The sequence below is a fragment of the Stegostoma tigrinum genome, chromosome 6 (assembly GCF_030684315.1).
Source record: "Stegostoma tigrinum isolate sSteTig4 chromosome 6, sSteTig4.hap1, whole genome shotgun sequence".
NCBI classification, from domain to species: Eukaryota; Metazoa; Chordata; class Chondrichthyes; order Orectolobiformes; family Stegostomatidae; genus Stegostoma; species Stegostoma tigrinum.
Genome location: NC_081359.1, coordinates 64,478,169 through 64,497,087, shown reverse-complemented (window position 1 = coordinate 64,497,087; position 18,919 = coordinate 64,478,169). Strand labels below are relative to the sequence as shown.

The 18,919-nt window shown below is 40.5% G+C and overlaps 1 protein-coding gene across 4 annotated transcripts in view; it reads right to left on the bottom strand.

The window, feature by feature from the left end:
• The window catches only part of gpr45 (G protein-coupled receptor 45), a 62,166-nt gene that overhangs the window by 29,295 nt on the left and 13,952 nt on the right, over window positions 1–18,919 (bottom strand). For 2 of the 4 annotated variants that reach the window (XM_048533122.2, XM_048533121.2), the window contains one exon: window positions 1,901–2,025. The exons of the other annotated variants lie outside the window; for them this stretch is intronic. The gene's annotated coding sequence lies outside the window, so the exon portion shown is untranslated. The remainder of the gene's footprint in view (window positions 1–1,900; window positions 2,026–18,919) is intronic. 4 annotated transcript variants of the gene reach the window in all.

The following is an 18,919-nucleotide window of genomic DNA, read 5'->3' as shown; positions in this document are numbered from 1 at the left end:
ATAGGGGTCAGCTTTGACATTTACATTTTTACATTACATCTGACTCCAATTCACACTTCAGTGGAGGTTAAAGTTACCTCCAAAGTGTAAATGGGGGTTGTTAGTACCTATTTGATATAGGAGACAGTTTAGGATAGGAAATGCAAGATTAGATAATTTGAAATTTGAACAGAATTAAATCCCAAAGGCATGCAATAAGTGCTTGGGAAACAAGGGCAATAGTTATAAAGACATGAATAAGAGTTTCAGCATTAAGGAGCAGAGCTAAGCAATAATGTGGAAGTGAGTGGTCTTTGGGGTGAATAGGATGTGGGATTAAAGACCTTTTCTGGGTCAAACTAAGTACGGAAGCCATTGAATATCAGAGTCAGCCTGAACAAGTAACTGAGAATGGGATAAAATCAGTTGATTAACAACACAGGAATGACAGTCAGTCCATCATGCCGGTACTGGGAATGTTACTTAACCATAATTATCTGCTCCTTTCTTAGCCATTTCCTTAGTTTCCCATTTCCCATTTGAATGATTCAATTACTATTAAAATTCTGCTTTTGACCTAAGCTCTGTAGTCAATTTCTATAAAGCTTGGCACTTCCTAATAATTCTCTATATGCATTTCTTTCTATCTGCTATTTCATATCCTTGACCTTTTTCCCTCTGCACAGCTTCCCACGTCCTGTAATGTTGTATCATTAGCAAACTTCATTTATTCCTGTTAAGGGTATAGATCACTTTTATAAAATAAAAAGTAGAAGCAGCCTCAGAAAATATCCTGGGCTCACAGTGCTACCTACCTACATCTGACCAATTTTCTGTCTGTCAGCAATCTATTTATCCATGTAATACAATTTGCTTAATGTCATAGACGTTAATTCTTATAACTAGTATTTTGTGGAGCATCTTCTCAAATGCAGTTTTTAAATCCATTTATTAAACATCTACATCATTCACTTTGTGCTCAGCAGGATTTATGTCTGGAGGTAACAAATTGGTTTTGATCTCAAACTTCTTCAGGGGTTTTGTTGGATATGAATACAAACTCTGGGCAAAGCCACCAGAAAATAACAGGGACCTACTGTAAGCTGATTTTTTGGATTTAATGGGCAGCATTGCAATCTGCATGAGCTTCTTTACAAGGACAATGTTTTGGGTATGTTTTTGGTTGTCCTTAACTTCGCAGATTTTGAGGATGAAATCTACAGAGAGTAGAATAATTCAATTGCAATTCACATTCTAATTTGTGTTTACAATATTTTCATAGTGGAAATTTGCACTGAAAAATAACCCTATTAAAATTGCAAAAACAAAACTGACAAAGAGCATAGGGGAAGTAGCAATAATTATTTATGTTGAAGCATCCGTTACATTTTCGAGGTCAACAGTTTTATTTAATTAGCTGCATTCAATTGGAAGTCTCCTGATGTCTCATCCAAAGTTACTTAAAAATTGAGCATCATCCTCTGTAAAATATCAGTTATTCACAACATTTTAATTTGTTTTTATCGATGAATATATCTAGGATTAATATAGGAATAAAAATGCTGCATCTAATAAAACAGAATATGTGTACAATAGCTTATACATTGCTGAAAAGGAGACTAGAAGTTGAAGCTTTTTATCCTGCAGTCAGAAATATGACATGAGAAACAGACTTGAAAGAAGGAGACACTGTTTTATGCAGAATGCGAAGTGGGATCTGACCAATTTAGACAATCTGCTGGGTCCACCATATAATGTATTTGCATGTACTGGAAGCTGCATACATAAATAGCAAGGTAATTTTATAATGTAGACAAGGAAATTGTACATACGTTGTACTGTTTTAAAAATAAAATGGGGCCATGGAGTCAGCCAAACTGCAATATTTCAAATGGCAAAGCCCTGAACAATCAACATCTACCTTTCTGTTCTGAGAATTAAAGGTTCTTGCTGCATCTCCATCCCAATGGTGACTCAAACGATCAGCTCCCTGTTCTCATTCTGTATAACATGGTGTCTTCTTTTTTCCCAGGTCTGCTTCCAGTTCTGATGAGTGCAAGAAATGAAGCTTCAACTTTGAGTTTTTTTAAAGCAATGTTTAAGTTCTTTGCTGTCAAGCATTAATTTATAGAATATTTTTTTGCCATTAGCCACTCAATAGTTCAAGTTTTAAAAGGCCACTCTAATGAGGAGGCTGCAATTGTGTGACACTTGTCAAGTTAGAAGTAGATAATCAATAGAAACCTTAGACGATCTGAAGTAGAAAAATGTAACTCGTTTATGGTTAAGGCAAATTTAACCATTTTACAGTTGACAGAATCCTGAAAAGGCTGTAATGAAAAACCTCAGCTATTGAGAGAGCTATTTCTGTTCCACTTAACCAGGTTTTGGTAGCTGGAATTATCAAAATAATTAATGGCAAGTAGTTTACACCCATCCAAAGATTTACTTTAAGAACAAGCCAGTGATCCACGTCCTAAGTGTGATTTTTATTTTAAAATGCCATAAATAGGCAGATATACCTGGTTGCAAATTCAACCGAAATGAATTAAATGTGACCGCATCAGACTGTAGACGGTATGCTTAGGGTGAGGTCTTTTTGCTTGTAGAAGTAGGCATCAGTTATTTTGAAAAAGACTTGTGTTGCTAACTTATGCCCATTGGCCTTGGTATTCAGGAAATTAATGCTTTATGCGTTTTGGCTTTAAGTTTAATGGATAGTTGATCATTATTTTTGAGTATTCAGCTGCGCTTCTAATTCTACACTGTGAGATTAAACACTGCATACACCAAAATAAATAAAGAAACTATTGTTATGTGACTGTGTGGCTCAGCAAATGAGCTAATCCTTGAAAACTAAAAAGGAGCCTTTGAGACAATCTTATTGTAGCCTTACAAAGGAAAAACATACATTGTGCCCTGCCAGACATCAAAATTTCTAAGGTTGCCACATCCTACTAACAGACCAGACTTACCAAACACAGTGGTGCAGAGTTATACAGTCAGTGGAGAGTGGCACTGGGAGTCCTCAGCATTGACTTCAAATTCCATGAAGTATCATGGTCTCAGGTCAAACTTGGGAGAGGAAATCTCCTATTAGTTATCTGCTACTGCTTTCCCTCAGTTATTCAAAAAGTGCTCATCCACATTCAAATCTGTGTCTAATAAGGGCATGGGATGCATTTTGCTGGGGGACTTAAGCGTCCATCATCCAGACTGGCTTGGAAACACTAAAATTGTCCAAACCAATTGTGCCCTGAGCATCCATGAAGTATTGTTACTTCTGACAGCACACAGAATTATATTCCACCACAATCCATATCTTCATCACATGGCACATCCCTCAATCTACCACCATCAGTAATATAGGGGCCATTACCAAGTACAGAAGAACGTGCCAGGAACAGTACTAGGCATATCTAAAATTGACATCCCAACGCAGACAAGCTATGACACAAGTCTATTTGTATGGTCAACTGCAGAATCAAGATGTGAAAGCAGAGCCAAGAAATCCCAAAAACAATAGATCAAATCAAAGCAGCACTGCCACATCCAGTCAGGAATAATGGTGGACAATTAGGCAAATAATTGGAGGAGGCAACTTCATGAACATCCCCACTTCCAATGATGACAGAGCCCAAAAACAGCAGTGTAAAAGACTCAAGTGTTTGTCGCAATACTCTAGCAGAGAAGGCCAACTTGATGATGCAACTTGGCCTCCTCCTGAACTCCTCACCACTACCACTGGCAATCTTCAAACATTTTGATTCAGTACATGTGATATCAGAGTACAGTTAAAGGCACCGAACTCTGCAAAAGCTATGGGCCCTGATAACATCACAGGAGTAGAATTGAAGACCGTAAGAATTAAGTATTCCAGAATTAGCCACTCCTCTATGCAAACTATTCCAGTGTAGAAACAACACTGACACCTACCTGACCATGTGGAAATCAGCCCGAATCACCTTATCCATAAACAGCAGAACAAATATAATTTAGTCAATTAGACCATAGAATTGTATAGCACAGGAATGGGCCCTTTGGCCTATGATATTGTGCTGAACATAATGCCAAATTAAACTAATCATTTCTACCTGCCCTTTGCCCATATCCTTCTATTCGTTGCATATTCATATGCTTATCTGAAAGTAAATGTCTTAAATGCCCCTATCATATTTGCCTCCACCACCAGCCTGGGGGCATGTTCCAGACTCCTACCACATTCTGTGTAAGAAAACCAGCCGCTCACATCTCCTTTGAATTTCCCCCTCTCACCTTAAATGTTTGCCCCCTAGTTTTCGCATTTCAACTCTGGGAAAAAGATTCTGATTGTCAACCCTATTTATGCATCTCATAATTTTACAGACTTCTATTGAGTTTCCCCTCAGTGTCCACCATCCCAGAGAAAACAACCCAGGTGTCTATAGCCTCTCCTTATAACTCATACCCTCTAACCCTCTAATCCAGGCAGCATCCTGGTAAATCTCTTCTGCACTCTTTCCTAAGTTTCTACATCCATCCTGTAATGCGGCGGCCAGAATTGAACGCAATACCCTAAGTGTGGCCTAATCAAAATCTTATAAAGCTGCAGCGGGACATCCTGACTCATGTACTCAATTCCCTGACCAATAAAGGCAAGCATGCCTTACATCTTCTTTACTATGTTATCTATTGTGTGGCCACTATCAGGGAGCTGTGGATTGAACCCCCAATTCCCACCCATCGCCTTACTCTCACTCATTAGTAGATTGATAAAAGGTGTCGTTAACAGTGTTATCAAATGGCATTTGCTGACCAACAACCTCCTCACTGATACTTTGTCAGGAATCCACCAAGATCATTCAGCTCCAGCCTTGACACCAGGACAGCATTTGAACCAATGCGGTGTCAAGGAGCCTATAACTTTCTTGGTTTTGTTCTATTGTTGAAGAATATAAGCCCTGCTGATGTATGGAAACATTAACTTTATTTAAGAAACATCTTCTTGTGGCATCAACTTACCACACGGTTACAACAAAAAATAAGATCATGTGATGATGCATCACTTCCTGCTGTTCTGACTACTGCCTTGTTAGCATATTACACTATCAAACCCCGACTCTTGTACTACATCAGTGCCTCCTCCCACCCTAGTCTCTTGCTCTACCTTTTATTCACTTTTCACCAGCATCACAAGCCACCAATAAGAGTGGCTCGGCAGCGCAACTTGTTAACCAAGCTAGCTGTGTCCTTAAAGGAGGCAGCTGCCAGTCTAGGTCTGCAGCAAATAACAAAAGGGAAATACTTACTTGACCACATCCCCACCAATCTCTGTCACAAATGTGTCTGTCTGTAATAGTATCAATTGAAGTGACCACTGCATAGTCATTGTGGTGAAAAGAAGTCCTGCTTTCACATTGAGAATTTGCTCCATTATATCATGTGGCAGCACCACTGTGCTGAATGGGACAGAATTTGAAAGAATCTAGCTCAAAATTGGACATCAACGAGGTTCAACAGGCATCAGCAATTGCAGAACGGTACCCAACCAAACTTTGTAAACTCAAGGATTGGGGTAGTCCCCTCTTTACCGTGAAATCAAGCCAGGGGATTGACCATAGCCAACAGCAGCACCAGGTATACCTAAAAATGAGGTGAAAGCCTAAAAAAGTTACAATACATGACTATTTTCATGCTAATTAACTAAAGGAGCATGCAATAGAGATCTAAGTGATCCCACAGCCAACAAATCAGATCTGAACTCTGCAATCCTGCCACATTCAATCATTAACGATATTAGATAATGGAAAAACCTCACAGGAGGACAAGGCTCCATAAAGATGCTCGTCCTCAATTACCGGATTGCCTAGAACATCAGAACAAACCTGTTTGACACATTTGTCTACCTCTTCAGTCACAAGTGACAAATGAATGATCCAACTCAGCGTCACCCTGATAGCCCAGCATCATAGATGCCAGTCTTCAGCCAATTCAATTCACTCTATGTGAAGTCAAGAAAACTAAAGGCACCGGATACTGCAAAGATTCTGGGCCCTGACAACTTTCTGCAAATGCACAGAAGGCTTTTGTGCTAAAGAACTATCCATACCCATAGCCATAGAATATTTACAGCACTGGCATCTACCCAACAATGTCAAAAATTGTCCAGAAACATCTTGTACACAAAAAGCATAACTAATCCAACCCGGCCAATTAAACTACATCTGGTTACTCTCAATCATCAGCAAAGTGATGGAAGGAGTCTTTGACAGTATTGTCAATATGAAATTGAAAAGAATTAATCTGCTCTCTAATGCTCAGTTCAGGTTTCACCAGGGCATTCAACTCCTGACCTCGTTACAGCCTTGGTCCACAGGTGAGGGTGCAAGTGGCTGCCTTGACAGAAAAGCAATGTTTGACTGAGCACGGCATTAAACTGTCCTGGTAAAGCTGGGGTCAACGAGTATTAGAGGAAAACATTCCCCTGGTTGGTGTTACACGTAACGCAAAAGCAGATATTGTGTTTGTTGAAAGTCAATTATCTGAGCTCCAGGACATTTCTGTAGGCATTTCAAAAGGTAGTGATCTAGGCCCAAATCTCTATGACTATTTTGTCAGCGACCTTCCATCCATCGTAAGGTCAAAAATGGAGATATTTTCTGATGATTGCACAATATTTAGCACCATTCACAACACCTCAGATACTGAAGCAGCCTCTGTCCATTTGCAAAAAGACCCTGGGCACCATCCAGGCTTACACAAGTGACAAGGAATATTTGCATCACACAGATACCAGACAATGACCATTTCAAACAAGACAGAGTTTAACCAACACCCCTCAAAATTCAATAACCTTGTCACTGCTGGAACTCCCACTACCAATACTGTAGGGATTATCATTGACCAGGAACTAAATTTGATTAGCCACGTACATATTGTGCGTCAAAGAGTGAGTTAGAGGCGAGGGGTTAACTAACATCTTGCCTCTGTATTGCTCGTCTACCACCTACAAGGCAGAAATCAGGAGTGTAATGGAATGCTTTCCACTTGCCTTGAGGGGTGCAGGTCCAACAACATGCAAATAGTTTGACATCATCCAGGACAAGGCAGCCCACTTGATTGATGCTCCATCTAACACCTTTAACATTCACTCCCCCCATCACCACTGCACAGTGGCAAAGTGTGCACTATTTACAAGACGCCTTGCAACAGCTTACAAAAATTCCTTTGACACCCGATCGTATGGTTAAGGTTAACTCTTTTACAAAATACCTTAGCAAAGTTGAAATCAACGGGAATCAGAAGGAAACCTTTCAAATTTTTTATTCATCCTTTGGATATCAGTGTTGCTGAATATTTATTTGCCATCATTTATTATCTTTGAGGTGGTGTGAGCTGCCCTTTTCAACTACAGCAGCTAGGTACTGTAGTTACTTCCACAGGGAATTCTCAATTTATTTTTTACATCCAATTACAGTGAAGGAACAGTGACATAGTTCCAAATCAGGATGATCTTGACGGGGCGCTTGCAGGTGGTGGTGTTCTCATGTATCTGCTGCCTTTCTCCTTCTAGCTGGTCGGGGTTAAAGCTTTGGAAGGTGCAGATTCAGGAGACTTAGCAATATTCTGCAGTGCATCTTGTGGGGCTTTGAAGAACTGAGGACCTTCTGAATGATATGCATTACCACCAAGTTGTGCACTGCCACACAGAATTGCAGAGTATTTATTAAATGGTGAGAAGCTGGAGTGTTAAACTTCAAAGAGACTTTTGTGTCTTTGTTCATGAGACGCTGAAAGTTAAAATGCAGGCACAGCAAGCAATTAAGATGACAAACATATGTTGGCTTTTATTGCAAGATGATGCATATATTTTTAATCATCCATGGGATGTGTGTGTCACTGTCTAGGCCAACATTTATTTCCCATCTCTAATTTCCCAAAGAATCAAACATATTGCTGTGGGTATGGAGTCACCTATGGGCCAGGCAAGGCAAGGATGGCAGATTTCCTTCCCAAAAGGACATCAGAGAGCTAGGTGGGTTTTCCCAACAATTGGCAATGGATTCATGGTCATCATTAGACTTTTCCATCTAGAATTGTATTAAAAATGTCTTACTACAAATATATAGAGCCTCGGTGACATCACACTTGGTGTATTGTGCGTAGTTTTGGTTTTGCTATATTTGTACTTGCCACAGCAGAAGTTTAACGGAGGTTTACCAAATTAATTCCAGGGATGAATGGTTGGATTGTGCAAGGAGGAAAATTTAAATAGGTTGGCATCTCTTATCTGAAGTTTAGAAGATTGAGATGTTATCTCATTCCAGCACACATAATTCTTATAGGGATTTATAGGGTAGATACAGGAAGAATATTTCCACTTTCTGGGTTATCAAGACACAGGAAACTCAATCTTAAACTAAGGAGCAGTTTATTCAGGACTGAACTAAGGAGGAACCTCTTTACTCAAAGAGTGATAAATCGTTGGAAATCTCTACCCCAGAAGGCTACAAAGGGTCAGTCACTGAGTATGTTCAATACTGAAATCAATAGATATCTACTTATTAAAAACATCAGGGTATTGCAATACTGGACAAAACTGGTGTTGTATTTAATCCTGCTCTCATGTTTTCTGTTAACATTTCAGGGAAAAGGCCTCTTTAAAATGTCAGTCTTGAGCTGTTTTTATTTAAGCCTCTAGATACAAACACCAGCTCAAAAGCAAGATTGCTACCAACTGAGATCAGCTCATATTTAAAAACTGATGTCTTCCCTGTGACATAGCATTTTAAAAAATGCACAGCATTGCCATGTTCCCTACCGCATAACATCAAAAAGCAACTTTCAACTAAATACATTTGCAGGTAGGGATATTGTAAATCAGTACTAATACAACAATTAATGGTGAAAAATGCTGGAAATAAAAGCTGCAAATGATATTCCGTTACCTTGATCACCTATATCTTGCCTTTGGTCTCCCACTCATTTTTTTTCTCAAATGCACATCTCTGAATCATGTGTTTTGGAGTCTCGTTCTTTCAGCTTGTGATGGCTCCTACTCTCTGACTCACTCTCTTGCTCCCTGGTGTCTTATCGGAGACATTATTGTAAATGACAATAAGGAAGTAAAAGTATGTTGGGGCCACCAGCTCAAAGCTTTGGGCACCAGGAATAAATATCAGGAACTAAGATATGTATGTTAGCAAGCTCTGCAAAATTCTGAAATTTCTTATATTGCTTGCTAATGATGTTGCATTTCAGGCATGAAGTACTTAGAGGAGTACAAATTTGCAAAAATCCATCTTTATTGTTCACTCTGAAGGGGCTCACTCAGCTACTAATGGTCTACCATGAACCCCTGTCTTTTCCACATTCTCAAGTTCAGATCACTCTTTCTCCTAGTTTTATCATGTCCCTAACCTGTCTCTTGAGTATTGCTAAAAAAGAGATACATTTTATCAAAGCATTTCATCTTGCACTCAGCAAGACAAATACAAGAATAAAATCATCATTTTTTCTGTCTGATAGTGCTGACTTTTTCAGCAAATAGATTCTTGATTACCAGAGAAATTGCCATGGAGGATGAACCCATTAATGCTGATCGACAGGGTTTGTGTATATAATTTCTTTCAGACACATACTGTGCCTCTTAAAACTCAAAAAAAATGGGTGACAGTCATTCACTGGTTCATTTCCCAGAGCAAAGTCCCCATCAATCAGAGTCAACCTGCTTGATTTAAAATTTGAATAAAGCCTGGCAGTTAACTGTCAGTCACATTAATGTTCAGCATCAGTTGTCACAACTCAGAAACAGAACAAGTCTATTTCTAGCAAGACCCATTCATAATCCAGATTTGGGCTGATAGAAGGAGACTACCATTTGCAATACACAAGTGCCAGGTAATGACCAATCTCAAACAGGAAAGGATCTAACCATCTCTCCTTGGCATATACTGGCAGTGCCATAACTGGATCACACCTTATCAATATTCTGGGGTTTACTATTAAGCAGAAGATGAATTAAATCAGTCAGATAAATACTGTGACTATAAGAGTACATCAGAAGCTCGCAATTCTACGTCAAGTTATTCACCTTCTGTCTCCTTATTTACTCCCCACTATCTACAAGGCATAGACCAGGAAGATGAAGGAATATGCTCCACTTGCTTGGATGGGTGCAATTCCAAAACACTTAAGTAGCTCTACATCAAAGACAAAACAACCTGCTTGACTGGCACTCTATCCATCACCTTTCACATTCACTGCCTTCGCCACCAACACATAATAGTAGCCATGTGTACTGAATATAAGATGTACTGGAGCAACTCAATGTTCTTTTCGCGGCATCTTTAAGCTGCAACCTCTGATATCTAGGTCAAGTGAAGCACATACATGGGAACATTCTCCCCAACAAATTCCACTTCATGTCACATACTGTCTTGACTTGGAACTATGTCACCATTCCTTTACTGTCTCTAAATCAAAATCCTGGAACTCCCTCTCTAACAACACTGTGTCTGCACCTACCTCCCATGGACTGCAGTGGTTCAAAAAAACAGCTCATCACCAGCTTTCCAAGGGCAATTAGGGATGGATAACAATTGCTTCAGACTTTCAATTCTTCCACCTTCAAGCCTGTCCTGATGGTGCCAAGCAGAGAATTCTGCATTCAACGACGAGGTCACTGGTGAACTGGGTGAAACTCCAGTGATTGGTGGCATTGTGGCATCATTGAGGTCCGAAGCAGTCGTTGGAGAGGCAGCTGGCGAGCCCAGCTGGCAGTCAGTGGTGAGACAGCAGTGCAGAGGAGACTGCAGGGGAGAGATCAATCCCTCGCAGGGAAAGCCCAGCATGGAGTCTGCAAGCCCACAGCTAAAGAAGGATTGCAATGTTGAGCTTTTAACTTTAGTTCTTTATTTATCTACTTTATACTAAAAAGAACTGTAACATTTAACTTATATGCTTCTTTTTCTACTTTGTATCTTAGATTTTGTGCCTTGGTACCATTGTACCTAAAATGGCACCAGAAATGGCGACATTTGCACACTTTTCTCTGTACTTGAATATGCTGTACTTGAATACATGTGACAATAAAACCCTATTCTAATTCACAGCCTGCACATTTACAGCAACATTACTCACCAAGAAACATAAATGTAAATTATACATGGGTAACTAGTGATGAAATTTCATCGCACCAACAACTTGCTAATGGAATAGACTCCATGCCAGCAGAAAATAGATGCAATGTTGTACCTTTCATCTGATCCTTCATCTGACAAACATTTTATTCTACTGCATGCCTATATTTCAAAGAAGAACCACTGACCCAATAATTACATCATCCGTCTGCTGTTCATTGAATAACTCAAAGATATTATTACAGAAATTCAGCATAATTAAAAACAAAACAAACATTAGGCTAATTATTTTCAGGCGCTTGTTTCTGGGTCATTACATTGAAAATTCATGCAAAAAGGAAAATATTGTATCATTACTGATGCATCTTAGGTAAGCAATAATAGCTATGTTTTGCAGAGGATCAGCACCAGGCAATTTGAAGCAGTTTCATTCTCAGATGTGCTACTGCTCAGCAGGAGGATATCACACTGTTGTTTATTATTAGTTTGAAATGCCAAAGAAAGACATCGGATTTAACTCATAGATGTTCATATGAGTTTATAGTGTAGGAGGAGGCCATTTGGTCCATCATGTCTGTCAGTCAAAGATTTGAATAAACAAATTCCATTTTCCAGTGTTTAGCCCATAGTCCTAGAAGTTATGACAATCCAAGTGAATATCTAATTACCAATTCAGACTTTCCTATCCAACCACCCTTTCCAGCAATGAGTTTCAGACTCCCACTGCCCTCTGGGTCAAAATATTTCCCCTCCTCAACTCTTTACATAGCCTTCTACTTCTTATTGTAAATCTATGGTTAGCGACCGCAGCGCTAATGAAAAAAAGTGTCTTCCGATCCACTCTATTCTTTTTTACCTCATAATCTTGTATACATTATCAGGTTCCTTCTCAACCTTCTCCATCCAAAGATATCAACTCCAGCAAATATATTCTTTCCTCATAACTCAGCTCCTTTAGCCCCGGAAGTATCCTGGTAAATCTCCTTTTCACTTTCTCACATTCTTCCTTCCTTCTATGCTTCCCATTCTGATGAAAAGTCACCAGACTGGACAAGTTAACTCTGCTTTCTCCCCAAGATGTTGCCAGACCTACTGGGTTTTACCATCTGCAGTTCTTTGTTTTATGATCACATGGTCCCTTTCATATGGTGATCAGAACTGCATGCAGTACTCCAGGTATGGCCCAGGCACTGTTTTATTTTTGCTCTTGTATTCTACCCCCAGCTAATAAATGTAAGTAACCACATGACTTCTTAATCACTTTATCTGCCTGCCTGCTACATTCAGGGATCTGTAGATCTGCACACCATTGTTCTTGTGATCTTCTGTATTTTCTAGGATCCTACCATTCAGTGTATTCCCTTACCTTGTTAACTTTCCTCCACTGCATTATCTCGCAGATTTCCAGCTGCAGTTTCATGTGTCACTGTTCCGCAACATGAACAGTCCATTGAAATCCCACTGCATTTTACAGCTATCCTCCCCACTATTTACCATCTTATCAATTTTCCTGTCAGTTCTTGATCATATCCTCTACATTTACGTCCAAATCATTAATGTACACCATAAACTGCAAAGCGTCAGCACCACAGCTCTGTGGCACCCCACTTGAAACAGACTTTCAGTCACAGAAACATCCCTCTACCATCACCCTCTGCTTCCTACCTCTCAGGCTATTTTGAATCCAATGTATCACTTTGCCTTGAACCTTACGGGCTCTTACTTTCTTGACCAGTCTTATTGTAGAATCCCTATAGTGTGGAAGCAGGCTATTTGGCCCACCGAGTCCACACTGACCGTCTGAAGACCATCCCACCCAGAGTCAGCCCTTTCCCTTATCCCTGTAACTCTGAATTTCCCATGGCTAACCCACCTAGCCTGCACATCCCTGGGCACTATGGGCAATTTAGCACGGCCAATCCATCTAATCTTTGTTTCTTTGGACTGTGGGAAGAAACCAAGAGCACCTAGAGGAAATCCATGCAGACCCACGGGGACAACATGCAACCCTACGCAGACAGTCACCCGAGGGTGGAATCAAATGCAGATCCCTGGTGCTGCGAGGCAGCAGCGTTAACAATTGAGTCACTATGCCTTGCTCAGGATCATGTACACATATCAGGTGCATTATCAACACTCATGGTTACCTCCTCAAAAAAAATCACCCAATTTTGTCAGACACAACTGCCCCTTAACAAATCCATGTTGACTATCCTTGACTAATCCACATCTCTTAAAATGCAAATATAATCTGTCCCTGAGATCGTTTATGGACCCTCATGGGCCACACTATTTCCCTAGTTATTCTCTTGCTCTTCACGTATTGTTTTTTGAAAAGCCCTTTGGGTTTTTCTTTATTCTATCCACCAAAGCTTTCTCATGCTTTTCTAATTTCTTTTCTAAGTTGCCCCTGCACTTATACTTCTCTAGGGATTCTGCCTTGTTGAACCTTCAGTATCTGCCATCAGCTTGTTTTTCTTAATCTTTGTCGTCCTTGACATAAAGGGTTCTTCAGATTTGGTCCGATCCTTTGACTTTTTAGAGACATATTTGCCTTGTAATCTCTCTATTTCCTTACCGAATATCCTCCCACTGCTCTGGCACAGTTCTGTCTACATGGAGTTGTTCCTTGTCCATTTGGGCCAAGTCATACCTTATCTTAATCAAACTAAAATTAGAACCTTTATTCCTGATCGTTCCTATCCTATTCCACAACTATCCTACATCACTCTGATTTGTATCTTAACCTGTGACCAGCGGTATTGCACAGGGATCAGTGCTGTCATTTATGTAACTGATTTGGACGGGAATATAGGAAGCATGGTTAGTAAGTTTGTGGAGGACACCAAAATTAGTGGTTTAGAGGACAGTGGAGAAGGTTATCCAAGATTACAAAGAGCTCTTGTGATCAGAGATAATGGGAACTGCAGATGCTGGAGAATACAAGATAACAAAGTGTGGAGCTGGATGAACACAGCAGGCCAAACAGCATCTCAGGAGCACAAAAGCTGATGTTTCGGGCCTAGACCCTTCATCAGAGAGCTCTGATGAAGGGTGTAGACCCAAAACGTCAGCTTTTGTGCTCCTGAGATGCTGCTTGGCCTGCTGTGTTCATCCAGCCTCACACTTTGTTATCTTGCAAAGAGCTCTTGATCAGTTGGGTCAATGAGCTGAGGCAGATGGAGTTCAATTTGGATAAAAGCAAGAATTACATTTTGGTAATACAAAGAAGGGCAGAACCTACACAATTAATAGTAGGGCCCTGGTTAGTGTTGTAGAACAGAGAGGCCGAGGGGTTCCGCTACATAATTCTTCGAAGTTTCCATCACAGGTAAACAGGGTAGTTAAGGTAGCATTTAGCTAGCCTTCATTACTCAGATAGGAGTTGGAACAGCACATTGAAGTTGTGCAGGGCATTGATGAGGCCTCTTCCTGAGTACTGTGTAAAGTTCTGTTTACTCTGTTATAGCAAGGAAATTATTAAATTGGACAAGGTTCAGGAAAGATTTATCAGGAATTTACTTGAAATGGAGGATTTGAGATGGAAAAATAGACTCGAAAAGCTGGGACTTTGGGGTGATGAGAGGTGACCTTACTGAGGTTTATAAAATCATGAGGATCATAGATAAAGTGAATGATGAGGTTTTTTTTCCCCCTAGGGTGCTGGAGTTCAAAACTAGGGGGCATATTTTTAAGTTAAGGAGAGAAAGATTTTAAAAAGGACATGAGGGGACTTTTTTTTTTAACACAGAGTGGTTCCTGTGTGAAATGAACTGCCAGTGGTGAATACAGATTCAGCTATAGCATTTAAGACATTTGGATAAGTTCATGAATAGGACAGGTTTGGATGCATATGGGCCAAGCACAGGCAGGTAGGGTTAGTTTAGTTTGGGAAAATGGTTGGCATGACTAGTTGAAGCAAAGGGTTGGTTTCAGTGATGACTCTATCATTCTATCTAGGTTAGGTCTGACTAGGTTATGGTCACTATCTTCAAAATACTTATCCACTGATGTACCTTCTATTTGGCAGGCTCATTTCTGAATACGTAGGTCCAGAAGTGCTCTCTCCTTTGTTGCGCCTGGTGGTACAGGATCCCTACAGTGTAGAAGCAGGCCATTCAGCACATCAGGTTCACACCGAACAGCATCCCACCCAAACCTCTCTTTCCCCTTATTTCCCATGTCTAATCCATGTAGACCACGCATCCCTGGACACTATGGGCAATTTAGAACAGCCAAATCACCCAAACTACACATCATTGGACAGTGAGAGGAAACAGGAACACCTAGAGGAAACCCATGTAGACACAGGGAAAATGTGCAAACTTCACACAATCACCTGAGGGTGGAATTGGATCCCCATTGGTGTGAGGCAGCAGTGCTAACCACTGAGTTACAATGCCATCCCAGGGGCTAAAAAAGTTAAAAAAAAAAGTTCTCTGGGATGCAACTTAAGAATTTTGCTCTCTTCCTACCTTGCACACTAAAACTACCCCACTTAATTTTTGGGTAGTTAAAATCCCCTACTGCTACTGCCTTATTCTTAAATCTTTCCGAAATTTATTTGCATATTTGATGCTCTATTTCTCCCTGACTACAGATATTTGGGGCCTATAATATACACCTAACAGCATGATTACCCTTTGTGAAAGCAATATTTCTACCTAGAGGGCCTCACTGACGATCCTTCCAAAATATCATCCCTCCTTACTGCTGTAACTGATTCCTTCATCAGACCTGTTATATTCCCTTCCTCTTCCATCCGTTGCTCTTTTTCATGTGAAACCCTTAACCAGGAATATTGAACTTCCAGTTCTGTCCATCTTTTAGCCAAGTCTCAGTCACAGCTATGATATTATTCTCGCCTGTAACTATCTGTGCCCTCAAATAGTTAATCTTATTCATCTGACGTCTCTCATTAAAATATTTTACATTTAGCCTTGCTAAACTTGCTTCTTTCTTACTTAGCCAATGTTCCCTCTGCCTTTCAGATTCACTTACTTGCATTTTAACTTAGAATTCCACCTCAGTTTCTCTCCCCTCTGAACTACTTGTCAGGATCTCATTCCTCTGTCGGTCTACTCTAACTATGCCCCATCAGCGTTGGCAAATCTCCTCAAGAGGAGTTTGGTCCTGTTCCTATTCAGATGTAAGCTGTCCAAATTGTACATGTCTCACGTACTCCTGAAACACTCCCAACCCTCAGAAATCTAAAGACTTCCCTATTGTATCATCTCTCCAACAATGCATTCATCTGTTGTACTCTTCAATTCATATGCTCACAACTACGTAATGCCAGAAGTAATCCAGAGATCACTTCCTGCTCTTCAATTTTTGATATTATTCATTCACGGGATGAGGGCATTGCTGGGTAGGAACTGTCCATCCCTAATAGCCCAGAGGGCAGTTAACAGTCAACCACATTGTTGTGGGTGTGGAGTCACATGTAGGCCAAACCAGGTAAGGACGGCAGTTTCCTTCCCTAAAGGACATTAGCGAACCAAGTGAGTTTTTCTGACAATTGACAATGGATTAATGGTCAGTGTTAGATTGTTAATTCCAGATATTTATTGAATTCAAATTCCACCACTTGCTATGGCAGGATTTGAACCCAGTGCCCAGAACATTATCTGGGTCTCTGGACTAACAGTCCAGCGATAATACCACTACGCCCTTGCCTCCCCCTAACCAACTTCTTAAAGTCTGCCTCCGGAATGTCACCTCGTCCGCTCCTCTCAGTGATGCTGACCTCCCCATCTCGGTCTCTACTCTCAGTAATGCTGACCTCCTCACCTCACCAGTTCTTCTCAGTGCAGGGCTCACTTAATAAAATCCATCTTTTCTAGATGTTGCTGACCAGCTATTGATTTCTCGATTGCTTCTGGTATTACTCCTTACAGTATGGTTCCATTTCCTCCCTGAGAAATAAGTTCTAAGATGCCAAATACCCAAACCTGCAAAGCAAACTGCTGCCAGAAATTCACAAATATTTTTCTGACTGTTGTATGGAGCTTGTCAATTGACTTTCCTGGGCTTGCCATTTTTCGGGTAGCAGTCTGTACAATGTAATTGTGCCAAGTAAACAGCTACTGAGTACTGTGCATCAGCTACTGTTTCAATCCTGGTTTGAGTCAGTGCTATAAAATCCTCAGTAAGTGGCAAATTCACGAATCATTTCTAAGTAAGGAATGCAGTGAGTCAAATTTATATATTTAGCCCAGCACTGACATTAATTAAGACCTGTTGCAGAGCCAAATATTTCCAGACTCTTATTGGCCAGATCATCTGGTCTCCGGGTAGTCATAGCCTGCAAGATGTGCTTTGAAACCTCTTGGAAAGCCTGATGCACTGATTATGTGGGAACTGGCCACCCTACCATCCTTGGACACTCAAATGTTCCTCCTGACATCTGCCCGCCTGCCATTCTCTCACCCACTTAGCTGCCAATGCACCCCCTCACCCTCCAGCCACTCTACACCCCTTGTCTGACTGCCACACCACCACCACACCCATTTGCTATATTCACACACATCAGCCACCTGTGTTCCCTCCCCCATCTGACATCCTAGCCCTCACCCACTGCAATTGTATCGCCCACCTATTCCACCATTACCTTCTCTAAGTAGCTGTCAAAGTCACTTTGGGACATTTAAATACAGAGCACTGGAGCTACTGCTGCAAAAGGAGGAAACTATTTCTGTGATGATAAACTTTGATGCTATCTGTGTGTCTATTTCTGTCATGAAGGTTCCTGAATTATAGACAGAAACCTCTTGGGAAAATAAGTGGACAATGTTTTTGTCTGACCTGGGTTGGAAGGGATTCCAACCCAAATTGGGAGATTTGACCCAAGATGTCATTTATTTAGCACTACAAGGAAAAACATCCCTTCAATATGATGCAACAGAATCCCCTCCAACAACTTACTCACTACTGACGTCAGACTCAAAGCAGGACAAGTGAAGTGTTAGCAAGGGGAGCACTTTGGGGCCAGTGATCATAATTCTACTAGTTTCAAAATGGCTATGGAAAAGGATAAGCATTGTATAAAAATCAGAGTTCTAAAATGGAGTAAGGGCAAATTTGACAGTATTAGATGGGAGCTTTTAAAAGTTGATTGTGGGTAGGCTATTAGAAGGTAAAGGGATGACTGACAAGAGTTCACAGACAGAGATAGTAGGAACTGCAGATGTCGGAGAATTTGAGATAATAGGGTGTAGAGCTGGATGAACACAGCAGGCCAAGCAGAATCAGAGGAGCAGCAAGGCTGACGTTTCAGGCCTAGACCCTTTTTCAGAAAATTTTCTTCAGAAAAGATCATTCACACAGATACACAAACCAACCAAAACTCTAAATTAACAAGCCATAAAAGCTTTCAAGCAGGTCCAATAAACACAATGGCGTTTTCCAAGAACATGTAACATGTAACCATTTGTTTGTATGTGCTTTATTGTTGCCTTGTGAACTATTTTAGCACTATTCTCTCAACTTCATTATGCCAGCAACTATCATGAAGACTACCATGAGTTCCTGGGAAAGGACAGTCAAAATACAAGTTGGCAATTTTCCACACCCACTGACCACTCACATTCATGTAGACTGCAGTTAACAATAATAGGTTTATTACTCAAGTTGAAAAATAATCACATTATTGAATACGTTCTGTATTAAATGTTCTCCATCTGTGCCTTTATAATAATACTGCTGAAGTAGAGTATTAATGCAAAATTGTGCAGAATCTCAGGTGACTGTAAGCAATTCCATGGTATGATGCAAGGACAAGCAATGGCTTTCTCCCAGGAATCCAGCAAATACTTATC